Genomic DNA, 27,708 nt, shown 5'->3' with positions numbered 1-27,708 from the left:
ATCCCAAAGGAAATCCTGTGGCAGTGTCATCATTTGTGAATCTGACCTGTGCAATAGACACCTAGTTGCAGGAGCATGTCTTATGTCCCAGTGCTGTAGCTGGACCAAATGTCTCCATAATAGCATAGAGGCGAGGAAGTAAAGAACAGCTGTATCAGAAACATGAGATTAGTGTAATTGGGACAGGTCCCGTATGAAGTGTGCAATACACAGGCYGCAGACAAGGCTTTCTGAACACACAGAACCAGATAAGTTGCAGTTTTGGGGAGGGGGGAGGGGGGTTTGTAGTCTTTCCCTTCTGTGATGACATCATCAGCCCTGATGTTACTTGCACTGCTGTTGTTCCTACTCCTCTTCCTGGTGTGAGTAATGTACCAAAACCTTATTSCCATTCCCAAAACATTAATTGCGCATGGTTAGAAAATCAGCTGGAAAAGCACAGACAGGTCTTGTAACAGGCTTTGTATCAGGAGCAGAATCAAAGGAAGGGCAGAGAAGCATTCCTTCTGACACGGTGTTGTCAAGAAGTGTTCTGTAAGAAAACATCCTTCGCCTTTACACTACTGAAATCCCATAATTTAGCACTTTCTGTTTCCCTATCCATTATCATTTAATATATGCCTTTAAATACAGTAGTTATAACACAGGTTTGTATATAAACTGCTAGCTGGAAAAATAGTGACTGGCTCCCTTTAGTAGCTGGTGTCAGCAAGGCAGGAGGATTTGAAGCCATTTTCCTCTGTCTTTAGTGATCATCAGCAAGTGTGTATACAAGAGAATGGAGAGAGTGTTTGTCAGAAAGAAACATTTGTTCCCCRCTAGTGAGAATAATCCTAATAGAAAAAACATGGATTCACTTTCAGAGCTTGTTAATATCAGACTATGTTATTCTGTTAGAAAAAGAAACATTTTGTTTTAGTTTTATTCTGCATCTTGAGTAGGAAGTACGTACAACTATTGTTTCCTCTTCTGTCTATTAGGGGTTTATTTAATCATGCAGTAAATTTCATCTATAGCTGTTAAATCTATTTTCTATTAATATCATTATAATTTATCTTACATTGGTGGTTGCAAAAGTAAATAATAATGTGCCAAGAACACAGAAAACAAAATGTGGTTTCTGATTTGCCWAATTTCATGACTGAGAATATTTTTCCTTATTGCCTCTCTGGCTCTAGTAATAAAATTAAAGCTACAATCCATCTTATTGGGAACAATTCTACGTTGATGCATAAGTAAAATAATAGTTCTCCTTCCTTTACAAAAGAATGTCATGTTTTACTGTTGCATGACATCATACAATGTCATAAAAAGAAACATATTTTATTGATACATACAAAAAAGTAGTTCTGTAGTATCAACAAGTGCAATTCTTCTATGTTTATGTAGTTAGTGATAGAACTGGCAGTAACACTATGACTTACTTATTTATGTAAGAATTTACTGAACAGTGCAGTGCATGTCTCTTATGAAGTTAAGTCTTGAAGTTGTATTACTCTCCACTAAAAACTTGATGAATTGGATAACGGAAATTAATACTGGCAAGCATAAGTGAAATAAAGGACTCAAGCCTGAAATCCTTGCTCAAGCAGCATTCTCACCAAAATCCACACTGGAAATAGATGTCAGTGAGCATTCAGCAATTTTTAGCAATGTCTGTTAGCATGAAAAAGCAATTTCTAAATACTTTGCACTCTGCAATGTATAGTTTCATAATTTTTTTCTTCTGTGAAAATGCTTATCAAGTGCAAGCACTATTGATGATTTGAAAGAAATTTTTAGTTACATCTGAAATTGAGATGAATACACTGCCAAAGTGTTGAAACATAATGTATGTAATAACAGATGTTGAAATTGCAAGGAGGACAATGGGTATTGCCTTTTCTATACTATCCTATATCCTATTGTGTATTGGTTTYGACAGGAGGTGACTCAGAGATTAAATATAACTGTGAACATTGCCTGAAGTTGCAGACTCCAAATTATTGTGACTTGTCTTTAATGTTTTTCCAAATACTAGAAGAAATTTCAGATGCATTTGTATTAAAACTGAAGATGATTTAGGAAAATAATAGAAAAGATAGAGGCTAATCCCCCTCTAATTGAAGGTCTTATTTCARTATTGTGGTCACAAACGTGTAAAGAAAATATACATTCATTTGGGAGTGGGCCACTCTAATAAATTCAGACTCTTGGCAGATAGGGCTTCACTTTCATGCCATATGTTATCCAATATCAAGGAAATTTACTCTCTGAAAATATGTGAGCTATTTCTCTCTGAATTAGTAAACCTTAAACTTGTCTATTTACCACTGATTTTTCTAACCTTTCCTCCCTTCCCCTGTAGAGACAATAACAATTTTGACTCACGTAAGCATGGTTCCCTTGAGAATGATCCTAAAATGCTTTTGGAGTTACTCTACCATTTGAACAACCCTATTATAATTTGGCCTGTATTTTTCATTTGTTTTCTTTTTCACTTTTTATATAATGTTTACAAATAGAAAAAATTCCTCTGCACTAATTAAGTAATAGGCAGACAAGGTTGATTACTGAATACCGTAAATGATGTAGATTTCCCTCCTCAGACAGGAGTATTTGTTTTATCAGCTGATACTCATGCTCTACAGGTAACACACCTCAACAGCATGTAGTAATGTACATTGTAACTAATCCAGCTTGTAAGCAGTTTCATTATTCAGTGAATAGTATAGGAGTTTTGGGCTTTTTTCAGCATTGACATGCACAGTTTTTAGATGACATAATCRTACAGAGAAGATAAACTAAARGGAAAAAACATTTTCTGAATTTACTGTTTTTTCAACTTTAGCACCTTCTATCTGCATTTCCATGGCTGTATAAAATCTATTGAGTTTCTCACTTTTTTCCCTTCAGTGAGGCACTCATAAAATTAGGTATCCTACTGTGAATCAGGCGCATCTAGATCAAAGATCTCCTGTTTATTTTAATTTTTAGGATATTTGCTCATCTAATTATCTTAGAGAATAATTATTTTAATCTGGTGCCAATAATGAAGGGCAAAGATGATAAGTGAAATCAATATTACTCCATTGTTTCCATAATGCGATAAAGTGGATCAAACAAAATTCTGAAAGAAAGGCTGAATCAGTCCTCCAGATCTCAGACACYGTTAATTACTGGGAAGATTTACTACAAGTTGCAGGGCCATTATGCCCTAGCCATTGCCATTTACAGACACTAAACTGAATGCTATATTTGTGCAAACCAATGCAAAACAAGCTCAGCATATGTGAACTATAAATGCAAGTTTTCTGAAGAATGAAGGCTATGACAGAAGATTACTGTCATAATGTGGGTGTCCCTTGTGCTGTTTGCACGTGGGGACTAGCCATGCTAGTGATGACAGGAAGATGATGGACCCTGGTCCTGCTCTCTTCCACCTGGCTGATGATGATTATGGCAAGCATTTCYCTTAACTGAAAGGCACATGAGACACAATTCTCCCAAAGGCTGTACTGTGCCTCAGTGAATCAAGAGTTTCTTCCAGCCATTATACTTAGGTTCTGTCATAGTCTGCTCTTACTGGAAGACTATCATATCATCTGGGTCTTTATGAATACAGGTAGGTCAGAACAGAATAGAGGAGATAAAGAGGATGGTAGAAGTACAATGCTGAAGTACAAAACAGCAGTACGGTGGAACTTACTATTCTGTATAGAGCAAATTCACTGTTACTCATGTGCTAAAAGACACTTTCATAATGGAAAATATGTAGTGTGATGGATTTAGCATGTGGGAAAGTTCATGGTGAGCTCTGTTAAAATATAAAGGGAAATAGACAAGTAATAGCAAGAGGATCCATGTAGTTAAAACATGCGTACAGCCATGCTGTTCAAATTAGCATGACAGTGTATATGTAATAATTTTTTTGAAATTACCCTTTTCAAGAAAGTTGACATCTTCAGATTTGTCATCCTGAAGATAGACAACTGAGAAAATGCCAGCTTTTCTTCCACTGTATTACACTGATTCCAGAATCAGGCCTTCTGCACCATCATACACACAGTTGTTAAAAGAAATATGCAGTATGTTGTGCATCATACACTCACTTTCTGTAGCGCTGCATATAGGAATAGCATGCTGAGACATTCCAGATTCTGGTGAAATGTATTAAGTTTTAAAGGAATATCCTGGAAGTTCTACAAGGCTTAAAAACGATCTCCTAATTTTTTCAAGTGGGAAAACTGAAACACAGATTTCAAATGTTTTACTCATAGTTGCAGACCAAGTTGGTGGCCAAGACAGAATTAAAATCTAGGATTTTTATCTCCTGCCTAGTATAGTGAAAAGCAAACAGTGCATTTTGTGAAATACATTTAACATGTAAGTAAGTTTATAATACATGTTGCACTAGTTTATCGTTTCTACGTTTGTATTTTGGTGGATGCAGTCACATCACACAGGATATAGGAGGAAAAAGTGATTTTGAGTATTGAATTACTGAAGGATTTTTGTGTGCGTATTTGCTTCTGTGTTCTCAGAGAAGAAGGGAAAAAAGGTACTGATCATAATAAAGGTGATGCAGAGCAGAAAGTTGGAAAGAGGAGATAAAGTTGTGCAAGGAAAAGGGAGATCCATTCGGTTTCCTCCCACATTTTCTATTCACATCTTTTCATATCACATTTGCTTTCTCGTTCCTGCTTCCTCCTTTGTACATGTGGCAGCAGAATGAAATCTGCTAGATTCCTGGGGTCAGATGCTCTGCTGGTAGTCAGTGCTGCTAACTTCATGGAGCTACACTGACTTCCCATAACTGATGGTTTAGTGCCCTGTCATTGAAGTTCTTGTGTGAAGCACTTCAGAAATTGCAAGAMGAACCATTCTCTCATTCTAACAGATCACTAAAGATGTTACATAAGGGACTATGTGTTCAGGTCATTTCAGCAAAACTGAAAACAGCAGTTAGATCTGGGATTTTACTTTGTCCAATATTCACAAAACCAAGATGTGGGAAGTGAAAATCAAGTCAGTAACAGGAACCTGGCAGGGATTTCGGTTATATAGTGAGAAACCCCAAGTGACAAGTTCATATGACTCTATCCTGTAGAATGTGTATGTATATTACTTCCTTCCATGATTCATATACAGTTACACGTAGATGGGAATCCTATAACCCTATTTTTGCTTTGTAAATTCTTAGACTTACTTTTCAGACTTATATTGCTGAAATACTGAAATGAAAAACATACCCTAACAGTTTCCACTGATCCTCATCCCAGCCTGGATGAGTTGCAYTCTGCAGTAGTTGTTGGCACTGGCCTACTAAACTGTAAAATGAAAAGCTTTATGACAGAGCACTGATGCTGGAATCATGAGTGTAAGACAATCCTTCATTTATTTTTGCAGTTAGCTTTATATGCAATATCTTACGGTAACATAAGTCATTTGAGAACATACAAAAAAAGGTAACAAAGAGCATACTAACATTCTCATCTGTAGTGAATCCATCTAGACAGTATGCTAATTTAAATAAATAAAAAAGTTTTAATGAATAAAGAGATCGGCATCTGATACCACATGGGTGGGAACAGGGGGTAGAGATGAACATTCTACAGTTTTTCCCACAAATGACACAGAACCTGAATTACAAGCTCACATCACAGCTCCAGTAATGAGTAAACTTGAAAGCACTTGTCCTCAGCCTCCTCCGTGTTACTTTGTTAAAGCAAGAGTGTCAGAATATCTTGGAAAACATGGAAACTAAAGCTGTGTTAGAGTTTGCAAGCTTATTTTCAAAGGTTCTAAACMAGGAAGAAAAGAGTAATTCAGCAAATTTTTTCTGTCATGTATCTTATATTGTCAGCAGCTTTTTAGAAAAATAGTAGTAGTGAATTGTATAGCTGATTAGAAGAAAACACAACAGGTACAGAAAATTGCTGTCAAGTTTGTTTCCAAATTCACTGAACATAATGCAAGTCAAACTTTGTTCTTAATTGTAACTTCTATCTGGAGCAAGTACATTATCTTCAGTGCAGCTAATATAGAAACTATGTACAATTTGACTGTAAAAATTGACTTCAGGTAATACAAAGGACTTGAGAAGTCCTCAGTGGATACATATGAAAAATATTTATTTGCATACCATGTGCTTTGATTTCATACATTTGCATTTTCCCCATAATTTTTTTAACTGTATACCTGATAGATAGTATGAAATCTGGAGCTCAGTGTTCATGGTCATAGCTCCATTAGAGTCACAAAAACTGTGATGATTTGCACCCACCAAAGATCTGTTTACTGATCCTCTTCCAAAAAAAAAAAGTTCAGGAAAGGAAACACCATAAAAATATCATGGCTGCATGTTCCTATTTTATTCCCCTCAGTGGTTTCCTGAAGTTTGAAAGAACTGCCARTAAACACATGGGCTTCTATATGTAGAGAAAATCAGCTGTATGTAAATATCATCCTACTGGTCTTGAATTTGTATGAGCCTTTGAACAATCTGAATTCCAGCCCCTAAAATGCTGTGATAGTCTAAGCTAAATACTTAAAGTACTTACTCAAGCAAAGCCTCCCTTGAAACAAGACATAGGCTTTGTCTTGCAGGATTGCTGTTGAGATCAGCCACATTATGAATCATTATYATTGGAAAAAGTGTGCAGAGCTGCCATTCACAAGTGCATAGGCTGGAGGAGTGGGCCAACAGGAACCTTACAGAATTCAACAAGGACAAATGTGCAGTGCTGTACTTGAGAAGGAAGAACTCCCTCTGCTGAAAAGGCCCTGGGGGTCCTGGTAGACACAAGCTGGGCACAAGGCAGCCACATACCCTGGCAGCAAAGGTCTRCAGCATCCTGGGATGTATTAACAGGAACACAGCCAGTAGATCAAGAGGAGTGATTACCTCCACACATACTCAGCACTCATTAGACCATAATAATGCATTTTGGTATAGTTTTGGGGCTGTCCAGTACAAGAAAAATACCAATAAACTGGAGCAAGTTCAACAGAGGGCCGGTGAGAGGCTGAGGGAATGGAGCTTATTGAGCCAGAAGAGAAGGCTTCAGAGGGGCCTAATAGCAGCCATCCAGTACAGACAAGGTGGTTATCAAGAAGATGGAGCCAGGCTCTTCACAGTGGCGCGTGGTGGGAGGCAAGTGACAACAGGACTGAGCTGAAACAGCACAGTTGCTGATTGGCTGTAAGGAGAAACTTTAAGCATGAGGACAGTCGAGCAGTGGTGCAGGCTGCCGAGAGAAGCTGAGCAATCGCCACTGTTGCAGATTATCAAGACCAGACTGGATAAAGCTCTCAGTAACCTGCTTCTGAYCCTATAACTGACCTTGCTGTGAGCAGCAGGTTGGACTAGAGATCTCCTGAAGAGCCTTCCAACCTAAATTATCCTATGCCCATAAAACGGAAATACCTCTTTATCAAGGAAGGCTCACAGTAATTCTTCTTACTTTTGTTGTCAGCAAACACTGATAGCCTCTTTTCAGTACATCTTGAACAAGAGTCTTACTTTGTGCCACTGCAGTCGGCCAGATTTTTTCGTTTCCCATGTCTGGTACAAATCAGAAAAAGGGCTGAATAATCCCAGGCATTCTTCTGTTATTGGTGGCTGTGGTGGTGGTAAGAGCAACAGTAGTGGTAAAATCATGCAGAACAAATTGGGGTCTGTGGCTCTTTGTGGGTCTGTGAGCCAGAGGAATGCCTTATGTCCTGACTATGTGGGCTGTGTTCTATGTTTCTGTGAGGGTCAATAACAGAAAAAACTGTCATAACCATTTGATTGCAAACCTTAGCACTTACTTGTCAAATCCTTTAAGTCTTACTTGAGGTCATGACATCAGTTTCAACAGTGCTATTTTGCTAATTGAATAATGTAATAAACATGTCATCAAAGTTATTTAAAATAGAAAATACAGGTCACTTAGAGAAGGACAAATGTTGAAGTCTTCACTTACACAAAACCTTCACTGAAGTTTCAGGACCTCACACATTATGCATGGGCTGATCCCAGATTCCTGTTCTATTTAATGCATTGAAAAGAATAATTCTGTTATCCAAGTAGGTCTTTAGAAAATGACTTCTTCATTTTTTTATTATCCGTTATATGTATGGTTATTTTTTGGTGGTTAGAGTTTGGCTATAAAAATGAAAACTTGATTATAATGCATGCATTGCTGATTTATCTAAGCATGAGCAGGACTGGCCTTTTATTAGTATTTACAGATCATGATTCCATAAAAGCTTTTTTATCATGACATGAGAATCACTATGTCATGAATAGGACTTAATCACTGGAGTAAGATTTACAGGGCTGGGCCCAGATCTAGCAAGTATATTAGGGCTCTGTAGCTTTCAAAAAAAGAAGTAGGAAGCTTTTTATGACTGAGCATGGAAAACAGGTTCCAAACATGATCAGTGGCAGCCTGCATGAAGATAATCCTTTCACAGTGAAACACGATCTGAATGGGGGTCAGATGCATATTCAGTATTCACCAACAATAACTTCAACTCTCATATGTGGCATGCTTAAGGAGAGTCCAAAGTATTTGTACTTAAAAGCCTAATGAATTGCAGGAGAATGGGTGCGCTCCTGTTTTCTGGGATCAAGACCATACAGACCTTTACAATGTTGCACAGTGCTCTGACTTTTAGGTAAATACTACTGCTCAGAATCCTTCTAGTGCTAGTGTTGTCTGTTGCCTGCTCTTGCCTCCCAACATATCCATGTATATGGCAGCCTTATATTGTGGTTGCAGTAGAAAAGTTTCTCCACTGTCTATTGCATTATCTATTAGAGCATACTTGTCCATACAGTCCCGTTATGCAGTCCGTTGCTGGGGACAAGTTTCGTGCCAGCATCAGCTTGCCAGTTTGCTGTCTCTCAGAGCAGGATATCCCCTGGCCAGACTGAGAGTTAGCTGCAGGCCTCTTGGTACTCTAGATAGATGATGTTGCAGCAAGCTTGCCTTCAGAGAGCAAAGGTGTGCAAGATAATATCTGGGTCTTTAGGTGTTGCCAAAGTGAATAAAATTCAAAGACGTGACTTGTCCATACCAACTTTCAGCAATTCCCGTTTTTGACGTAAACTTCTATGATATATTGTTTTTTTCCATTATGCAGAAGAGGTCTTTATAACAACAACTTTGTTCCACATACAAATGTATGCCTCCAAAATTGTCTAATTCTAAGAAGAAATATAGAAACTATCAGAATAATATTAGGGACATATAAATTGTACCCCACCAAAGTTATAAGCTTTAAGGGTATGTAATTTAGCTTTCATCTAAAGTTTATTTTTATTTTCAATTCTGTTCGTTAATTTACTGTACCAATTTGGAAGTCATAGTGCATGTTATCTGAATGGCTAAAATTTCTTCAGAAAGAGGATTGTGTATTTTTAAGAATAACAAGAATATTAAGAGTGACATCAGTAGGGGTTAGAAAAATAACCAAAAGAGTTTAAAGAATGAATAGATTGCCACACAGAATAACAGTTGCAGAATAGGAAAATGCAATTCACGTGTGGAAGTTTTGCATAACTGCCTTCTGCTATTCTGCTTTCATCTGCCTCTCTGGTCATCAGAACAGGACACTAGGTTATAGATATCACTTTAGAGTGGTAGACCTCTTTTCCCATGCAGGCAGACAAACATCAAACAAATGTTGTTGCTAGGCTCTTGCAATCCCGGCTAAATAAGGTGTGCCTCTACTGAGGAGCATGACTGGCTGCAGTAAAAATACAGTAAAGACCAAACATTGAAGGTTCCTTAGGAGGTTTATACTATAAAATACACTATTTAATGTTGTGGGAAAACCAGGATGCTTGTTCTCCACTGTATCTGTTTCTGCTATAGCCCACTTGATCAGGAAGAAGTAGATGAGGCTTTCTTCAGACAATTGGAAAAGTTTCGTGTTTACAGGCCCTGGTCCTCAATGGGGGACTTTAACCACATGGTATCTGCTGGAGGAACAGCACAGAAAGGCCCAAGCAATCCAGGAGACTTCTGGAATGCACTGATGACAACTTCCTAACACAGGTGATCAAGAAGCTGATGAAGAGCGTGCTCTGCTGGACCTCATACWTACAAACAGGGAAGGACTAGTCGGAGATGTGAAAGCTGGGGACAGCATTGGCTGCAGCACCCACAAGATGGTGGAGTTTAGAATCCTGTGAGGAAGGAGCAAGGCAAAGAAGGAGAATCACTGCCCTGGACTTCAGGACTGTGGACTTCAGCCTGTTCAGGGACCTGCTTGGAAGAATTCTGTAGGATACAGCCCTGGAGAGAAGAAGGGTCCAAGAAAGTTGGCTGATATTCAAGGATCACCTCCTCTAAGCTCAAGAATGGTCCATTCCAACCAGCAGGAAGTCAAGTAAAGGTGGCAGGATGCCTGCCTGGATGAAGGAGCTCTTGACCATAAAAAGGAGGTGTGCAAGAGGTGGAATCAGGGACAGGTAGCCCAGGAGGAATGTAGAAACACTGTCCAAGCATGTGAGAGTGGGGTTAGAAGAGATAAGGCATCTGGAATTCACACTGGCAAGGGACATGAAAGGCAACAAGAAAGGTTTCTACAAGTACATCAACAGCAAATGAAAGGCTCAGGAAATTGTGGGCCCCCATGCTAAATAGGGCAGGGCCCTGATGACAAAAGACGCAGAAAAGCCAGAGATACTGAATGCCTTCCTTGCCTCAGTCTCTACTGGAACCTCAGGAACCTGAGGGCCCTCAGGAATCCCAGGCCCCTGTGACCAGAGAAGTCTGGAGCAATTAATACTTAMCCTTGGTGGAGGAGAATCAGGCTAGGGAACACTTAAGCACACACAACGTGCACAAGTCCATGGGCCCTGATAGGATGCAGCCACAAGTGCTGAGGGGGCTGTCCAATGTCATTTTGAGGCCTCTCAATTATCTTTGAAAAGACATGGTGATTGGGAGAGGTTTCTGAGACTTGAAAGAGAGCAGATGGGACTGAAGCATTTCTCATGTGAGAAGAGRCTGCAAGAGCTGGGACTGCTCAGCCTGGAGAAGACTGAATATTTATACTAGTCTGCATAAATACCAGATGAGAGGATGTAAAGAAGATGAAGCCAGGCTCTTCTCAGTGGTGCCCAGTGACGGGAAGAGAGGCAATGAGCACAAACTGAAACACAGGAAATTCTATTTGGACATAAGAAGGCACTTTCTTCCTATGAGGGTGGTAGAACATTGGAAGAGGTTGTCCGGTTGTGGAGTCTCCATCTTGGATATATTCCAAACTTGACTGGACACAGTCAACCCCTGGTCTCAAGCAAAGGTTTGGAACAAAAGATCTCCAGAGGTGCCTTCCAACCCCAGCTGTGCTTGAGATTGCTTCTGCATGCTAGTTCATTCAAGTTTGTTTTTCTGAGCAATATGGATAAGCTTTCAGTCCTGTCCTCCCTGGAGCAGAAACAATGTGTCGCCACATCTTGTGATGACTTTGTAATGTGGAGAAGCTGGCATGAGGCTGAGATCACACTTGTTCTGTTTTCTGACCTGAAGGAATGTAAACTCACCTCATATATGTGCAGAAATTGGTAGATACTCTGTTATTCATATCACTTTATGATTGCACATTATACTTAGCATTGATACTACATCATGTGGTGCAGAATTTAACAGCAAATGGTCTTGTGAGTTACCACTATTGCATCAAGAATAAAAAGCTCTTCAGGTAGCTTAACCTGACACTAACTCTAAGAATGGCATCCTAAGGGTGGGCTAGAGTCTGTCATTCCATAGGTAGACCTATTAGAAGGAACTGAGAATAAAAAACCTGACTACCTTGATAGTTCCTAAAAAGGACACCTCAGAGCAACAGGCATGATGGGCAACAGAGTTTCCAGAGACTACCACCTGGATCCAGATAAGTTAGGGGGGAAAATTCTCCTAAAGCTCTGGATAGTCTTGTTATCTGACTACATAGCTCCTTCCATATAGCAGTGGAAGCCCTTGTATAAGCCACAATATGAATTCCCTTTGAAAAAAACATTCATTCCTGATGTTATTTGCACATAGAAGTCTCATGAGTATACAAAAGATGTGTGCTGTCTTATTTGAAACCAACCTTGTCCACACTCTATATGGTGGACAACAAGTTGGCTATGAGGCGGCAATGTGCCCTTGTGGCCAGGAAGACCAATGGTCTCTTGGGTGCATTAGGAAGAGTGTTGCCAGCAGRTSGAGGGAGGTGATCCTGCCCCTCTGCTCAGCCCTGGKGAGGCCTCATCTTGAGTACTGTGTCCRGTTCTGGGCTCCCCAGGACAASAGAGACATGGAGCTACTGGRGAGAGTCCAGCATAGGGCTACGAAGATGATCAGAGGGCTGGAGCACCTGCCCTAGGAGGAACGGCTGTGAGAGCTGGGCCTSTTYAGCCTGGGGRAGAGCAGACTGAGGGGGGATCTGATCAGTGTRTACAAGTACCTGAAGGGAGGGTGTCARGGGGACRRGGACAAACTCTTTTCAGTTGTCCCGTGTGACAGGACAAGAGGCAATGGGCAGAAATTGAAGCACAGGAAGKTCYRCCTGRMYGTGAGGGGGAATTTCTTCCCTGTGAGAGTGATGGAGCACTGGAMSAGGTTGCCCAGGGAGGTTGTGGAGTCTCCTTCTCTGGAGATATTGAAAACCGGCCTGGACTAAATCCTGTCTAACATGCTCTAGGTGTCCCTGCTTGAGCAGGGGTGTTGGATTAGATGATCTCCAGAGGTCCCTTCCAACCTTAMYSATTCTGTGAGTCTGTGATTCATATCCCAGCTCAAGTTGGCCTCAGAAGGAAATCTGTGGTATCCCAGTTGCAAAGGGAATATTTCTGAAGCTGACATATCCCTTTTTTCTGTTCTGGCACGGAATATGTTTCTGAAGAGTATTCATCTATAAAGGGGCAAATCATGGAAGAAATGGAATCTGGCTATACGGAGTAATTGCTATTACACTCTAGGACCATGGGAATTTGGTATTAATCTCTAATCAATTATCCTTGTTTTCTCCTATAATATTAGATACTCAGATATCACAAGTTGGACTTGAAAGGTAGAACCTACTGAACATTAGCTGATTTAATCATAGTTGTTTACAGTGTAGGTAGTTCATAGGAAGGTTTTGAGGTTCCTAGTGTGCTTAATGGGTACCTTCAATAGCATTTAGAGAGGGGGGACTTAAGTGCAGACTCCCTGATGGAATCACTTACACTGTAGAGGTAGACTAAGTTAAATTAGCTTCAGCKGAAATATTTTTTTAAGATACATGAGTAAACCTATAAATTGTGATTAATTAATATAGTTACTAATTTTAATATGTAAGATGCTAGCAAAAAATGTGCCAGAGACACCTATCTACTATCCATGCCCAGATGAGGGGGTAGATGCTGAGGCTCCTGTCCCAGAGACACTTGGGAAGATCAGGTTTGTTGCATTATCTTCTCCATSAGTGAACAGTGGTGACACACCATTCCTCTTAGCTGATCTTGTAGCAGGGCTGTGTGACTCCAGGCAGCTGGGCAGGGAAAAACATTGTGACAGCCACCATCCCCTCACAGCTGGGGCTGAGCTTGAAGGGAGTGGGGTCTGCCTTAGTATGTGTTGTTACAGGTGGATGATGTGCCCCCTGGAATATTTTTTTCCAGTAGAAATAATATCTTATTCTGGATTTTCTTTAAATCAGTTTCCTTCCTTCAGTGAGTCCAGATATAAAGCTGTGTAGACAAACAAATAAGCAGAATTATAATATRTACACATCATATTTAAGCAGTAGTCATTTATTAGTATTACTTCAACCATAATAAAATTATCTGGTACAGCTAAATAATTATAAAATTGTTATGGTACAGCTGTACAGTAGGGAGGGAAAAGTTGTTTCTKCTCCAGCAACAAAGTTGCTGTATTTCCATAAGAGTCCATTTACTAACCCAGTCCAGTCCCCACTGATTAGAGGACTCTGGGGAGCAGAGCAGAGTGGAGCAGAGAAGAGTGGAGTAGAGAAGAGATAATTAAATGTTTAAAGAAAAACTCAAATGAGGATAATTCAGAAAGTATGCAGCACAGTAAAAGATTCATCCATTATGACTACACATCTCATCCCAAACCATTTTATTTTTGAAGTGTCTTTGAAACAAATCATAGAACCATAGAATCAGTAAGGTTGGAAGGGACCTCTGGAGATCATCTAGTCCAACCTCCCTGCTCAGCAGGGTCACCTACAGCGTGTTAGACAGGGTTGCATCCAGGCGGGCCTTGAAGATCTCCAGAGAAGGAGACTCCACAACCTCCCTGGGCAACCTGTGCCAGGGCTCCGTCACTCGCACAGGGAAGAAATTCCCCCTCACGGTCAGGCGGAGCTTCCTGTGCTTCAATTTCTGCCCACTGCCTCTTGTCCTGTCTCACGGGACAACTGAAAAGAGTTTGTCCCCGTCCCCTTGACACCCTCCCTTCAGGTACTTGTACACACTGATCAGATCCCCCCTCAGTCTGCTCTTCCCCAGGCTGAAGAGGCAAATGCAAGCATATACGGAAAATACARGGAGAAAACATTATCAGGTCAGCCCATTCATATACTATGGAGTCATAAAAGATGCTTCTGTATCTTTACAGGATATATTTGCTATGCTATAAATAATTTAGCTTTAATTTTATTTCAAAAGCTTAAACAAGATGGCTCGTGGTTCAAATCTGTGTTAGGCTGTAGTTGGGAGGAAAAAGAACGACTTACTGTGTTTGATATTTTAATTGTTCTTCAGCGATATTCAATATCTGGACAAACAGTGTTACTTTCAGAGCTACTGTGGAAAATCACCATCAGTAATATGGCTAGAAAACTATACACAAATAAAAAAATTGACATTTTATAAGTAATTTTATAAATTATTTGCTCTTCATCACATGCATTTTAAAAGAATGCATAGATATGCTATGAAGTGTAAATTTATATACATAGTAAAATTCAAAAATAGATAATAGTTACGTGCAAAAATAGCACTTCTCCTTTAAGAATGAATAGCTTAAAGTTACTATACCACATCATATGTTCACATGAGCAGTGCTGCTGACTCCAGTGCGGCTAGCTGTGAGAGTAAAGGGATATGAAATCAAGTCCAGTTTCTATTTGCTTCTTCTAACATAGCTCCTTCTTAGAAGAGAAAGCAAAAGGCTCTTTATTCCTGTGAAACTTGTGGCATTATCCTCTGTAACCTTCATGAGGGTGGGGAGTCTGATACCTGACTACTCCTACAAGAACCTTTGCACAGCTGCTCCCAGCCTCAAACTGCCTGGGGCTGTTCTCTCAAGGAGTAAGTGCAAACCAAGACACTCCTCAGTGTAACACTATAATTATGCTGACCCCCAAAAGTCTGTAAAAGGTTGTTACTGAAGGAAATCTGAGAATAACTCCTCTTTCTTAGAAAAGGAGGCATAGAGTTTAGGGGGGGATAAAAAGGTTTGGTTCTATTCCCACTGAAGCTTCTTGAAACGCATAAACCTAAATTAGCTAGGGAATATGAGAAAAGTCTGACAGAAATTGACACTTCTAATTATAGTCTCTATTCAGCTGTCAGAATCCAGTGGATCTAGTGACAAGATGGAGAGATGGCAGATCAGCTCTTACTACTGTCCTGTGTAGATGCTTTTAAGGTGGTAAAAAGCATGTTAAAAAACATGTACTTAGTCATCTGCACAAATCTTGAAGTTTTTCACATATGCCCAGATGCACAGAGATTTGTATCTCAATCACAGCAATCCTTCAAAGGGAGACACAATGTAAATCCCTAAAGCAAGTCAGACATGACACAAAAAATGATTAATTATTGAGCAAAAAACGATGGCCATCTGCAAATAAAAGGAGAGGGGAGTTTTACCACTGGAAGTACAAAATTCACAATTGTAAAGTCTAATGAGATTTTTTTTTTTTAATTAGTTGAGTGAATAATTGATTTCACAATTGCTAAAATGACTATTCAACATTATTTTGGGGGCTGTTGTTTTGTTTTGCAATAACAGAGATTTTTGTAGGAGAAAACATGGAGTCACAGCCAAAAATCTCACACTGCAGAGCTAATGTCTTCACTCTTGCATTATGCCAGGATTGGCCACCTACTAGGGAATAAGATTGCAGCCTACCTTTCACTGACTGCAGGTATAGTCTCAGAGATTTCTACACAGCCTTTTCCCATGCTGAGTACTCATCTAGTCAACAGAGCTCCCCTCTCTTGAGAAACCACAGCATTTATAATGAGCACATAACATAGACTATCACGTACCAGGTAATGATTACATCTGACCACATCAATGCTGATCCACATGGTACTAGGACTAATTCAAAGCTAGCAGTTGAATTACTGTGTGTATATTCCTGCTCTATAACGGAGCTGTGCAAAACAGAGCAGCAACTGAGAGCAGCTTGAAGTCACAAGGAGGAGTTACTGGTACCCCTCAGAGCATTTTTACTACAAAATGCCTACTTGCTTTGGAGGAGCCTTCCTTTGGGGAAGGCTCCTTTCATTGTTGGAGCCCCTAAAAGAGCTTTTATTTGTGGAAGAAAGAAGATGTGTGAAAATCCCTAAGGGCCAATTTGGGGTCTTTTATTTCAGGAAAAGGCTGAAGAGCCTTTGGGAAATGGCCTATGCCTGCCTTGTAGGCATTGGCAGATTTTTGCCTTAGCTGTGTATTGAGTGATGTGTGCTAACTGTGTTTGTGGGCAAACACAACAGAGAGGGATTTTTTTGTAAAGGAGGCAAGGTCAACATTGGCAGGGTGAGGGACCAGTGCTGAGTTTCAGCTCACAAAGGAAAACATCTTGTCTCCACTCTTCACACACAGTTAACATACATCACAGCTGAATATTTGGCCAGTGATAAGCTCATTTTTTAGCAGCAAAAGAAAAGCAAGAAAGTGAAAAGTGACAGTAATGATTCTTCAATTTAATATTTTGAGCTCCGTATCTTCCCTGTGTGTGAATTCATATACCTTCAGCTAATCCATTTTCTTTCATCTTCCTAGCCATGTTGAGATCCACAGGGTAATAAAAGGTCTCACCACACACACATCTTCCCTGGATGAACTGTTCTTGTGTGGCTGCTGGGAGGTTTTTGAGGCTGTGAGCTTACAGAAAAAAATAGGTGGGTCTGGTTTCCCTAGTCATCATGTTTAGAATTGCACATACCATGATGATGAAGCATTGTAAATCATGAGTCTGCTAGCATTCACTGATAAACCGGTCATGCAAAGGGCTCTTCAGAGTAGGAATTCAGCAGAAGGCATTTTACATCTGTCAGAAATAATTCAAGGGTGTGGAGTGACTGATTGGGAACTTCATGAATAATCAAGACTTCAGTAAGACAAAGCCATGAACTTTTGTCTGGCACATCAGTGGGGAACATGTTCCCTGTGTTAGGAATTGTGTTCTGGGGATTGATGCTAGCAAAAACATCTGAAGACTTTTTTTTTTCTCAATAAAAACAGACTGGCCAGTTTTAAAACACAGTTTTATGTATACCAGTATAGGATGGATAAAAGACTATAAAGCTCAATATAGAAAATAAAACTGAGAAAACAGGAAAGCCTTGCACTGGTGTTTAGTCAGAAGAGTTTCTGCTGTAATCAGATGATACCACATCTCAAGGTGTGTCAGCCTCCTAAATCAAAATCATATTGCAATGAATCAGCAAAAGAAATCCACAACCTCAAAGCAAGTATGGGTTGGGATCTTCTCAGGCATTGCTTCTACTTGAAACTCTTTTGCAAGGATTCTGAGATGAATCTGTCAGCAACCTCCTTACTTCCTGGATCAGGCTGGACTCGCATTAAACTATAGCATTTTCCCAGTGTCATTCAATATTCATTCAGTGTCATCGTATCTTAAGCCCTCTGATTGGCCTAACCAATTTTGTCATTTTTAAGGATGTTTTTGTTTATCATAAAGTTTTCAAACGATACGCTTTCATCCATCATGATCCTCACCTTGCACTAGAAGTGCTGAGCAGGACCTATGTTTGCAGAAAGGTGATGAGAAGAAAACRAGAGTAATCAGCAGAACATCTTTCCTACCTAGAAGCTAGGGACACCTCCTGTATCATAGAAAAGCTAACAAACTCTTCTTGAGATACCACTTTTTAGATCTTTTCAGAACAGAATATTGTTTTCATTTTAATCATAATTAGGTAATATGTTAAGTAAATAGCTAAGAAGTCTACTTAATGGAAAGAATAAACAGCACTGAGAAGCAGTTGATGACAGGTAAACTTTAAAAACAAAAAATTTCAAATAAAAATAAAGGCATAGAATTTGAGATGAGAACAGAAAAATGGGAAACAAGATCAGCCTAAGCTGAATTTTTTGATATTAGATCTTTCCATTGCCCCAGTAAGAAACAAACAGATTTGTATTTGAAAGTAGTGACAGATTAACTATTTCCTTTGCCCTTGGCCAAGACTAGAAAGTTGCCAACCACTACTGGTTCCCACTTGCTATATGGAAATGAGAAGCTTGATTTTTTTTTTCCAGACTGCAAATCAAGCAGTGATAGGAGTTATGCAGATCTGAGGTTCTGATTTGCTACACTGCCCAAGAACAAGAAGGGGGGAAGGAGGGATCATTTTTCAGCTGGTCTATGCCAAGGTGCGGACTCAAAATATCCTGCAAGGTCGTGTGTTCTGACCTCAGGTTTTGTTCCATCAGACCTACTAAGTACTGCATCAACTAGAAGACAGAGCTGTCTCTGTCAGAGAAATTTAGAGGGATTGAAAGATTAACAGCATTTGGAAATTGGAGATTTAATAAACACAAGAGATTAGGAAAAACTTTATAAACTGAGAAGAAGCTGGGCAAAAGCTTGCAAATTTTGGTCACAGACCTGAAAACAAACAAAAATGTATATAGTAAAGGTTGTTATGTGTGTAGTAAGGTCAAAAGGTTGTCTCTACAAATATTTCCAGCACTTAATTTTTTAAGCAAATTGTAAAATACTTCCAAAAAGTACTAATTAAGCTATAGAATAATGTACCTTTTATCTGTTTTTGCAAGGACAGGATCATTTGGCTTTCAAGACTGTGGGCTGAATTCATCATGACTGTAACCYATCAGTGCTTCATAGGATTACTTGGTCTCACAGGAATAAGTAAAACAGAGAATGTGAGCTCTGAGAATGCAAATACATGGACAAAGCATGTCTTTGGAACAGGGTGAGGAATGCAGATGAGTATACTAGAAGGCGGACACTGAACGATGAATGACACTGGGAAAATGCTATGGTTTAACGCAAGTCCACTCTCAACCAGGAGGCAAAGAGGTTGCTGACAGATTCATCTCAGAACCTTTGCAAAAGAGTTTCAAGCAAAGTGGAAGTACATGCGAACTGTTTAATAACTGCGTTGAAGAAATCCTGGTGGCTACAGAGGTGAAGGAGTCCAAGAACAAGAGGAAAACACATGCTTTGAAATGAACTGAAGGACTGATCTGCAACCATAGCAGCTGGTGGAGATTATTAGCATGGAAATGTTATGTTTAGCACAGATACTGAATCTCACATACTAACAAAAAATATGTACCTGCCCTGTTATTAGCTTAATTTACAAAGACTTTATAATGCCTTGCAGAGCTATGCTGCTTTTCATTGGAGACTATTCACCACTCAGGGCACTTTACAGCTGTTACTAACATCTCTTTACAAGTGGACATCCTTGTCACACACTTATAAGTGAGGCAGTGAAATTTGGGGATAATTTTGAGGAATTCAAATGATTCTTATGGAAATTGGACAAAACTAAGAAACTGGATGGATGAAATGGGTCAAAAACATTAGTTATCATTCTTAGGGCTGAAATAAGAAACACTGAAGTTACTCAACTTGTAATGTAGATAGTCTGTTAGATTACAAGTCAAAGCTGTGGCAGGGTCTGAACTTAATTTTTCAGCCCTTAGTGACTTCTGTTTCCTCACTGCACTTGTTTCTGTTGTGGAATACCAAAGGGTCCTGTATAATCTATACATGAACAACTGCGCCACCTGCTCACATTGCTTAGCTGCAAAAATGACTTTGCAGTATTAGTGGTCAACATTGTRCTAAAATTGCTTTCCCCCTAACAATCAGTACCATTCACCTTATTTCCTTCATTCCTCTTGGTGGTCCCATGTTGCCATGAAGTGTTATGCCACTTTCCTGAGAACAGTCACAAAGCTGAGGTGAACATGTTGGCTGTAATCAGTGCTTTGTACTTGGGAAACAAAGTATTCCTTGGCTATAAAAATCAACCGTATGTATAAGTGGTCTTTTTTCAATGCCTGGCAGTTGTCCCAAGTCATCACTTGCTTTTCCCTTAGCCAGGAGGAATGATAAAGATCACACAGCTGGCAAGTAAACGGCTATTAGTTTGGCTCCACTGTCTGGCTAGCAGGACATGATTATACCTGCTACCAATAAATGCTTTCAAATATTCCAGGCAAGAGACATGCCAGTTCCATCTCATTTACACTTTCAAAATCTTTCATCTCAAAGGACTGGCTAGGTGATTATTATATTTTTTCTGCCTAGTAACTTAAGCTGTTTACTTCATGGATAGTATTTTTCGTCCCTAAAAAAAAGAGCCAGATTCAGTCACTGAAAGTAGACTTCTTTTGTGATTACACTTGGTGCCTGCAGGCTTTGGCCCTTATTGTTGGGTTTGTGTTGTCATTTACCCAGGTGTGCTGATGCATAGGAATTGAAATTCCAGTAACAATAGCCACTTGGGGTGTGTTTCCTCCCCACTACCACCTAGAGCTGCTGTAAGCAATTGTCCTACATTGCCAACCATGATGGAAAGTGGGCACATGAGGAGAAAGGAGAAGCATATGCTATACTCTGTTTTGGGGTAACAAGAAGTTTTTCTGTTGGAAACATAATAGATGTGCCAAATATTATCATTGCCATTAATAAAAAGGGCTGCACTGGTATAGTCATCTGTGTTTTAATGCCTGGTGATCGTGAAAGCAAAGGAATGCCYCTCTGTCCACAGTAAGAAGCAATCCCTGAATCATAACCTTCAGTAAATGTTGTGCAAGGAAGCAATGCAAAGGACTTTCTTATCCTATGCATGTTAAGAACAAAGTTTCTTGGCAATAAATGAAGGGTTTAGAGAGAGTTATGCTATTTGCCTCATGAATTCTTTTGTGCACATGGAAAGCTGGTATAAAACACCAGAAGGAGAGTATGTTAGTCATTGCATTGCAGAAGCTTTGTTCTGTACTGGAAACAGATGCCAAGTCCTGTGGCTCCTAATTCAGTGTCTAACCACAAGACTTCCCATCTTCATCTAACTGAAGATGCTTGCTCATCACTTTTAAAAAAGATGCTATTCTAATCCTTTTTCTTCATATGTGGCAGACACTACAAATAAACTCTTCTTTTTGTGTGTGTATGTTACATGTCAGTGCAGTTTGTGATGTGAGAACAAAGCAAACTAATAACCCAGTGAAGTATTCTAGCAAAGTCCAAAGTTAATTTACTGTTGCAGCCAAAGTTATAGGAGAATATTTTTTCTGCTGGGATATAGGATATACAGTGATTACAAAAGCAGTTATACTACTTCAGGAAAAAAAAGGCTATAGTAACTGATATAAAATTGGCTTCTTGGCCTCACCAGCTTTGCCATGGCAGGGAGCATTATAGTATATGGGATTAAGGTGACACACTTGCATCTGACAGTAGATTAAAAGGAGGTGAGTGATGCTGTAACCATCTCCAATTTCCTGCCCTGATTCTCTTGGATGATAGTAACCCTGGAGGGGAAATACTAAACAGGACTTCTGGCAGCTCCCAACCCACTGCAGTTTACAGCCCAGCATGTTAAAGATAACTAGCACTTACTTCAGTATATTGCAGTTGTAAGAGCGGATTGTGAAGTAATGTGGCAGGACCACGCAAAACCCTGAATAACAGGGTAATACAACAGCAAATTATATTTGATGTAGATAACTGTAAAGTGAAGTAACTGGGAAAATGATAGCTTCATCTATAAAAATGGGCTCTAAGCTGATGATTACCAAGAGGGAGTGAGTCTTTGGGCTTGTGCTAGATAGCATGAAAACATCAGCTCAGTGCTCAGCAGTGGTCAAAAAAGGCAAATCAAACTCTGGCAATTATTAAGAGACTGAATGGAGACTTCAGATGGAACACGTAATTAGAGAATGATACAAATCTATGGCTCAGCCACATACTGAACACTGTGCAATTCTGATCTCCTCCTTTCCAACAGGTATATTAGACCTGGAAAAGATTCAGAAAACGACAACAAGGATGATCACAGCCACAGGACAGGTTTCACACAGAGGACAACTGAACTAGCCTGGAAAATAGGCGATAGGGTGGAGGGAGAGTATTACAGAAGGTTACAAAATGAGGAGCAGTGTAGAGAGGATGGATAGTGGTGCTTACAAAGAGCTAAGGACCATAGGAGCCAGGCTGAAAGCAAATCAGAGGTGGTTTTTCATTGTACAGCAGCACTAGTGCTGTGGAACTCCTCAAAAGGGTATTTGCAAGAACATGCAAAAATTTCTCAGGGATTCAAGGGGAGAAAGGACAAGTTCATGAAAGAAAGCCAATGGGGATTACCAAACAGACAGATTACAACCAGTGCAGGAAATCCTCTGAAGAGAGTCAAAAGCTGGGAGATTGCTGGGAGGGAGTAGTAGATATGCTTGCCCTTTTCTACCTTTTACCATTCTGTACTTCCACCTAAGCTGGGAGACAGAACACTGGACTAGCAGGAGCCTTGGTCTCATCCCGTACAGTCTATGTTCCATAGTGCACCAGGCTATGAAGTGTGGCTTTTCAGAGGCTGCTGCATGTCCTGTTCATGTGTCCTTGCTTTAGGGTAAGTAACCTCCAGGATAGTGATGTGGAAGGTGGCATGTGGCGGCAAGAACTTTGGCCATGTAGTCCAATTCACTGCTGCACAGGAATCAGCATCAGCTGTGCCACGATAGATCTACTGAGGAACTGAATACCATCCCTCAGCTCACAAGAGTCAACACAAGCAGCCCTGCCTCTGCCTGTACATCCTCAGCACAGGAAATCGGCCAGCAGCAGTCTGGCATCCCACTTCCAGCCTCCTGGCTCTATAATTGTAGAAAAGTCAGGAAAGAAAAACAAGACTGATTTCTGGAAGGGACCCAGTGGGGATCAGGCAATATAAAATGTCTCTAGGCTGGGTTGAAAGTATACATGAAGTGGGAAGGAGCGGATTAGCACTATCTAGCTATTCGGTGCATGGGCCCATCACTGTTGAGATAGCTACARTTGCTACCCCAAGATCAAACTTGGGAGGAATACACAGCCATTGAAACACTCCCAGTCTCCAGCCTTTCTGCCTGTGGAAACCTACCTGATACAAAGCAGCGCTCTACATTCTTTCAGTAAGAATGCAGGAAACAGTAAGGGTTCGAGGGAGTGAGAGGACTGTAGCAAGAATATCTGGTAAGAGCAAGATACCTTTCTGACATGTAATGGAAGATTCAAGGAGTCTATGCTTTCTACCACACTTTTTTTTTTCTAATTTTGTGTTGCTATTTACCTTCTGTTAATTACTGCTGTTCACTGAACAGTCTGGTAAGTGTTTCAAAACCTTTTCTGAAAGACAGAGGTCATGTTAGTTATGGATAGCTGGAACTGCTGTTCTGAGTGATCACTAACACCCGTGAATGCAAGAGTGCATAAACAAGGAGACAAATCTGCCTCCGGGCACTGACTGTAATGTCGTGGGTCTCTAGTCTCAGGAATAACGTCATAAAAAGACGCTCTGCTGAACAGCATTCTTCCTTAAGTAGCGACCCTTTTTGGACACTGCCTTCGTCTGTGCGTGTTCACTGGATGTTACGACGTCCGATGGTCTGTGTTCAGCATGTTTGTCACGGTTCCACAAAGTTACAATCTGAGATTCAGCTGCCCTGTAACSGCTCAGTATTGTTCCAACAGCAACTGTTCGCCTTTTGCGGTGCAATGTTACACAAAGCCCTGGTGAAAGCTTCGTTAGTGTGTAAAGGGAACAACACCTACTGAAGAACAGTCTTCTGATTAAATAAAGTACAAATAATTGTCTCTGCTTATGTGTTGGTTTGGAAACCCACCGACTGGTATTCTGCCGTAAGATTAAGTGTGTGTTCGGAAGTTGCGAAGTAAACCCTTACATTTCAGATGTGAGTCATCTTTCTGGATATGTTTACAGAGAGGCAATGTGGTTTCACAGGCTATTTTCCCTATAGCCTAAGGTCATATTGGCTCCTTGTCAAGCCATAAGCAGCAAGATAACAGGCATGCGAAAGCTCAGAGCTATGAGCTGTAATCTACGTAATACAGACCAGTAAAGCTCTGCACTGATCTGAAACTGTCCCAAACCTGTTGGGCTAACGTATAGTTTGTTCTAGATGCAAGGGCTGCCCTGACTGAAGACCCTGATAAACTCTGAGCATGCAGATAAGTTTTGCCAATCTTTTATCTATCTCTGTACGTCTCTCTGGTATATACTTCTCAGCTCTCTGGAATTCACTTTTATTTCCATAGCTTTATTTTGCATAATAATATCTTCTTATATTTGAATTTATAAAATGTTTTATCAATTCCATCTGTATTGTTTCCTAAGTTATTTCATTTGTAATTCTTTAATTGCTCTAGAACAATTCTGTAAAAAATCCTTAAAAAAGCCTTTTATACAGCATATTTTAAAAAATAGTCTTAAGAACATCTTAATAAAAAAGGAAATCTCAAAGCTGACAGAATTCGGCTGACTTTAAGTGCAAGGCAATAAACTGGTATAAGCTGAATTTTGGGCAAGTTCAGGCTATATTTGCAATAGCACAGTTAGTCCTCATTTATGTAAGAGCCAAGCTATCTTTAAATTCCTTTTATTTCTTTTCTCCAAACATGCAATCTGAGAGCAAAAATAGTATTGTGTGGCTAGTCAAAAACACCTYAACCAGCAAGCAACAAAATCCAAACAAATCATTCCTAAGCAAAATGATTGCTAGCAAAATATCACAGAAGAATTACTCCCTCTGCCCTGTTTTTTCAGAGATCCCAGGTGCTCATAATTGCAGTTCAGCATAGTTGAAATTGCAGATGCTTGACCTTTCTCTCTGTTCCCCAAAATCGGACCCAGGAATTCCTAAAATGATTTCAAACACATTTACGAGCACTGAAGCATGTTGCGGGCCGTCCCGYGCCAGGGCACGCTCTCGCTTCCCAAGGCGAAGAGCAGACGTTGCGCGGCTCTGTGTGAACCCTGCTTCGGCCGCTCTCTTGCCCGTTTCTCGTCTCTGCTTTCCATCCCTGCACATGCAGGCATTAGCAAAGGCGCTATTACCGTCTCCCTCGAGTAGACCAGTAGGTCCAGTGCTCTGGTCAGGCATGTTCTGGGCTATCCCTGGAGCGCTCGGGGTGCTGCTTCGCATCCTTGGCTGCATGGCCCAGAACAGGTCCCAGCCTTTCAGCGAGAGTGGGACGAGGCTCCCTGCTCACGCAGGGCCTGCGCGTTCCTGCGCGATCGCGCAGTGGCCCCCGCTGCAACATGCTGCCCCTGCTCTCTCGAGCTGCTGTGCAAGCTGCAGGCTCTGCAACGAGATGCTGCTTTGGCTGAAGTGGTAGGGAGGGAGCTCCTGGCCCGCGTGAGCTTCGCAGAGGCACCAGAGGAGTGGCAGGGGCAAGGAGAGGTGGGCRGTGAGGGAGGGATGGGGAAAGGGCGCGGGGTGCATGGGCAGCAGGCCTCTCCAGCCCTTCTGCGAGGCCGGCACAAGTGCTCGATATTTAATTCTCTGCTGCAAAGATGCAATGATGGTGTGGTTGGACTGCAGCTTCTCAGGCGAGCTTTCCTCCCAGTCACTGCCCCATGACACCTTCCGATTCAGCAGGGAACTCCTCGGCCAACAAATGGAGAGACTTTCGGGGGAGCTGGTTCTCTGGACTGACTGAATGGGTAAATGGGGGCAACTCTGTCAGCCAGTGTAGACAGGCCAACACATACCCATGCAGAAGTGTTCCTCCTCATCAGGAACCAGATGGAGAGGGTCTGGGAAGGGAAAACGGGGGCTGTGGATCACACATACTTGCTGAGCTCCCAGCTGTCTTCAGCAGTCACTTCTACCTTATGTCCTATGACACCAGAGGAATTTGCTAAATGAGCTGGTGAGACCCTCACCCTCCGCAGAGAGCATCCCTGTCCCACTGCTCCTTTTGCCTGGAGGTGACTCYGGTCATAAACACAGGTGTCAGCAGCAAATCTTCAGCTAAGCTTTTTCCTAAGACTGGCTGTCCCTAATTTCTTTGTCTTTATACTCACAGAACCATGCCAGGTTCTGGAAATGCCACCCAGGTACCTTCACCAACTCTCTGCTTCTCTAGAACATTTAATTACTCTCTGCAAAGTCTTGTAAAATTCAAAGATGAGCTGATACATGGGGGTGATACTAGAGAATAGCAATGCGGAGAAATGTCTGGGTAAGAAGAGTATAAGAAGGAAGGAGAAAAGCTGCTGGAAGGGCTGGCAGTGGGTCTGGCTGAAGAGATGAAGTGTCTACTCTCACATGGGGCTGAACTGTGAAGAAGTCCTTTGACATTTATAAATCTTGTCAGTGCTGCAGTGAAGAAAGAAGCAAGAAGCCCTGGCGCCTGCCTAGCTGGAGAGTGTGTGGAGAGGGCAGCCACAGAGATGGAGGAAGGGTCAGCTGTGGCTACCYGGATTATAAACCTGGGCTGATGTCAGTACTTTGAGTACCAAAATTAGTAGCTGCTGCCCACAAGGTGAAACTGTTTTGTATGGGGTAATTCAAGGTGCTTCTTGAAAGGCAGTATTGCTATTACTTGCCCAGAAGAGCTGCTGTGGAGCTAGTGTCTTACCCTCAACTTCCTCTTCACCATGGGAACTTCAGCAGAACTTCAGCACCATGGGAAAGGGGAAACTGGRGTCTCAACGTGCCTTTCTCATGTGGCAGTATGCAAGGAAATCTGAAAGCAGTTACTGATGCAAATAGAATAGAGAGGAAGAAAATATGATGAAAATGTGATTGAATATCATGAATATTAAGACAATTTTTCTAGATGTTCAAAAAGTGACATTCTCAAGCAGAAAGGCCATAACGATTGGGCAGAAGCGACTGTAGCTTAGCATTAGAAGCAGTTATCTTTTTTWAAAAAGCCAGACTAATAATAACTGAAGAGAAATTCATAAATAACAAATAGCAGAAAGGGTTAGTTGATATAATGAATATAAATTAAAAGCCAGAAGTTTCAAAGACTTGATAAGGAATGACATAAGGAGCAATCTCCAGCAGAGTGGAGGCAAACAAAGGAGATTTCCAAGTATATTTGGATCAATCAAAGCAATAGTATTSGTCCATTACCAGTGGAGACGATACAACCGGAAACGATTGTGCAGAAAAGGCAGATCAGTTCAATAAATATTCGAGCATCACAACCGGGAGGAAGCCAGCTGATGAACCTGTAGATCATAAACGGTGAAACAGTTCCCACCCCGTCGTCCAAAGGAGGACGCTCACACAGCGGCGGCTCACGCAAGGAGTTTCTAAGCAGTGTATTCTGGTAACTCGCCTGCACGCCCTCCGAAAGAGTTAGCGTGGAACGGGAATGGCCGAAGACGGCTGGATCAGTGTCCGGGCGGGGAGGGGAGGCCTGGCAGCGCAGCACGGGCGCCGCGCGGCGCAGGGAGCAGGCGAGGCGCGGGCGGCG

The 27,708-nt window shown here is 41.0% G+C and overlaps 1 long non-coding RNA gene across 2 annotated transcripts in view; it reads left to right on the top strand.

The window, feature by feature from the left end:
* LOC146597042 (uncharacterized) overlaps positions 1-24,522 on the top strand; it is a 34,133-nt gene extending 9,611 nt beyond the window's left edge. The window contains exon 5 of one of the 2 annotated variants that reach the window (XR_014895575.1): positions 22,229-24,522. This is a non-coding gene — a long non-coding RNA (uncharacterized LOC146597042). Of the gene's footprint in view, positions 1-19,024; positions 21,109-22,228 lie in introns of those variants that run through there. The other variant, XR_014895574.1, reaches the window with a different exon arrangement.
* The last annotated feature ends 3,186 nt before the right edge of the window (positions 24,523-27,708 follow it).

The sequence above is a fragment of the Rhea americana genome, unplaced genomic scaffold (assembly GCF_003343005.1).
Source record: "Rhea americana isolate MKP2758 unplaced genomic scaffold, rheAme1 scaffold_193, whole genome shotgun sequence".
Lineage (NCBI taxonomy): Eukaryota > Metazoa > Chordata > Aves > Rheiformes > Rheidae > Rhea > Rhea americana.
This window is presented reverse-complemented; position numbering and strand designations above follow the sequence as displayed.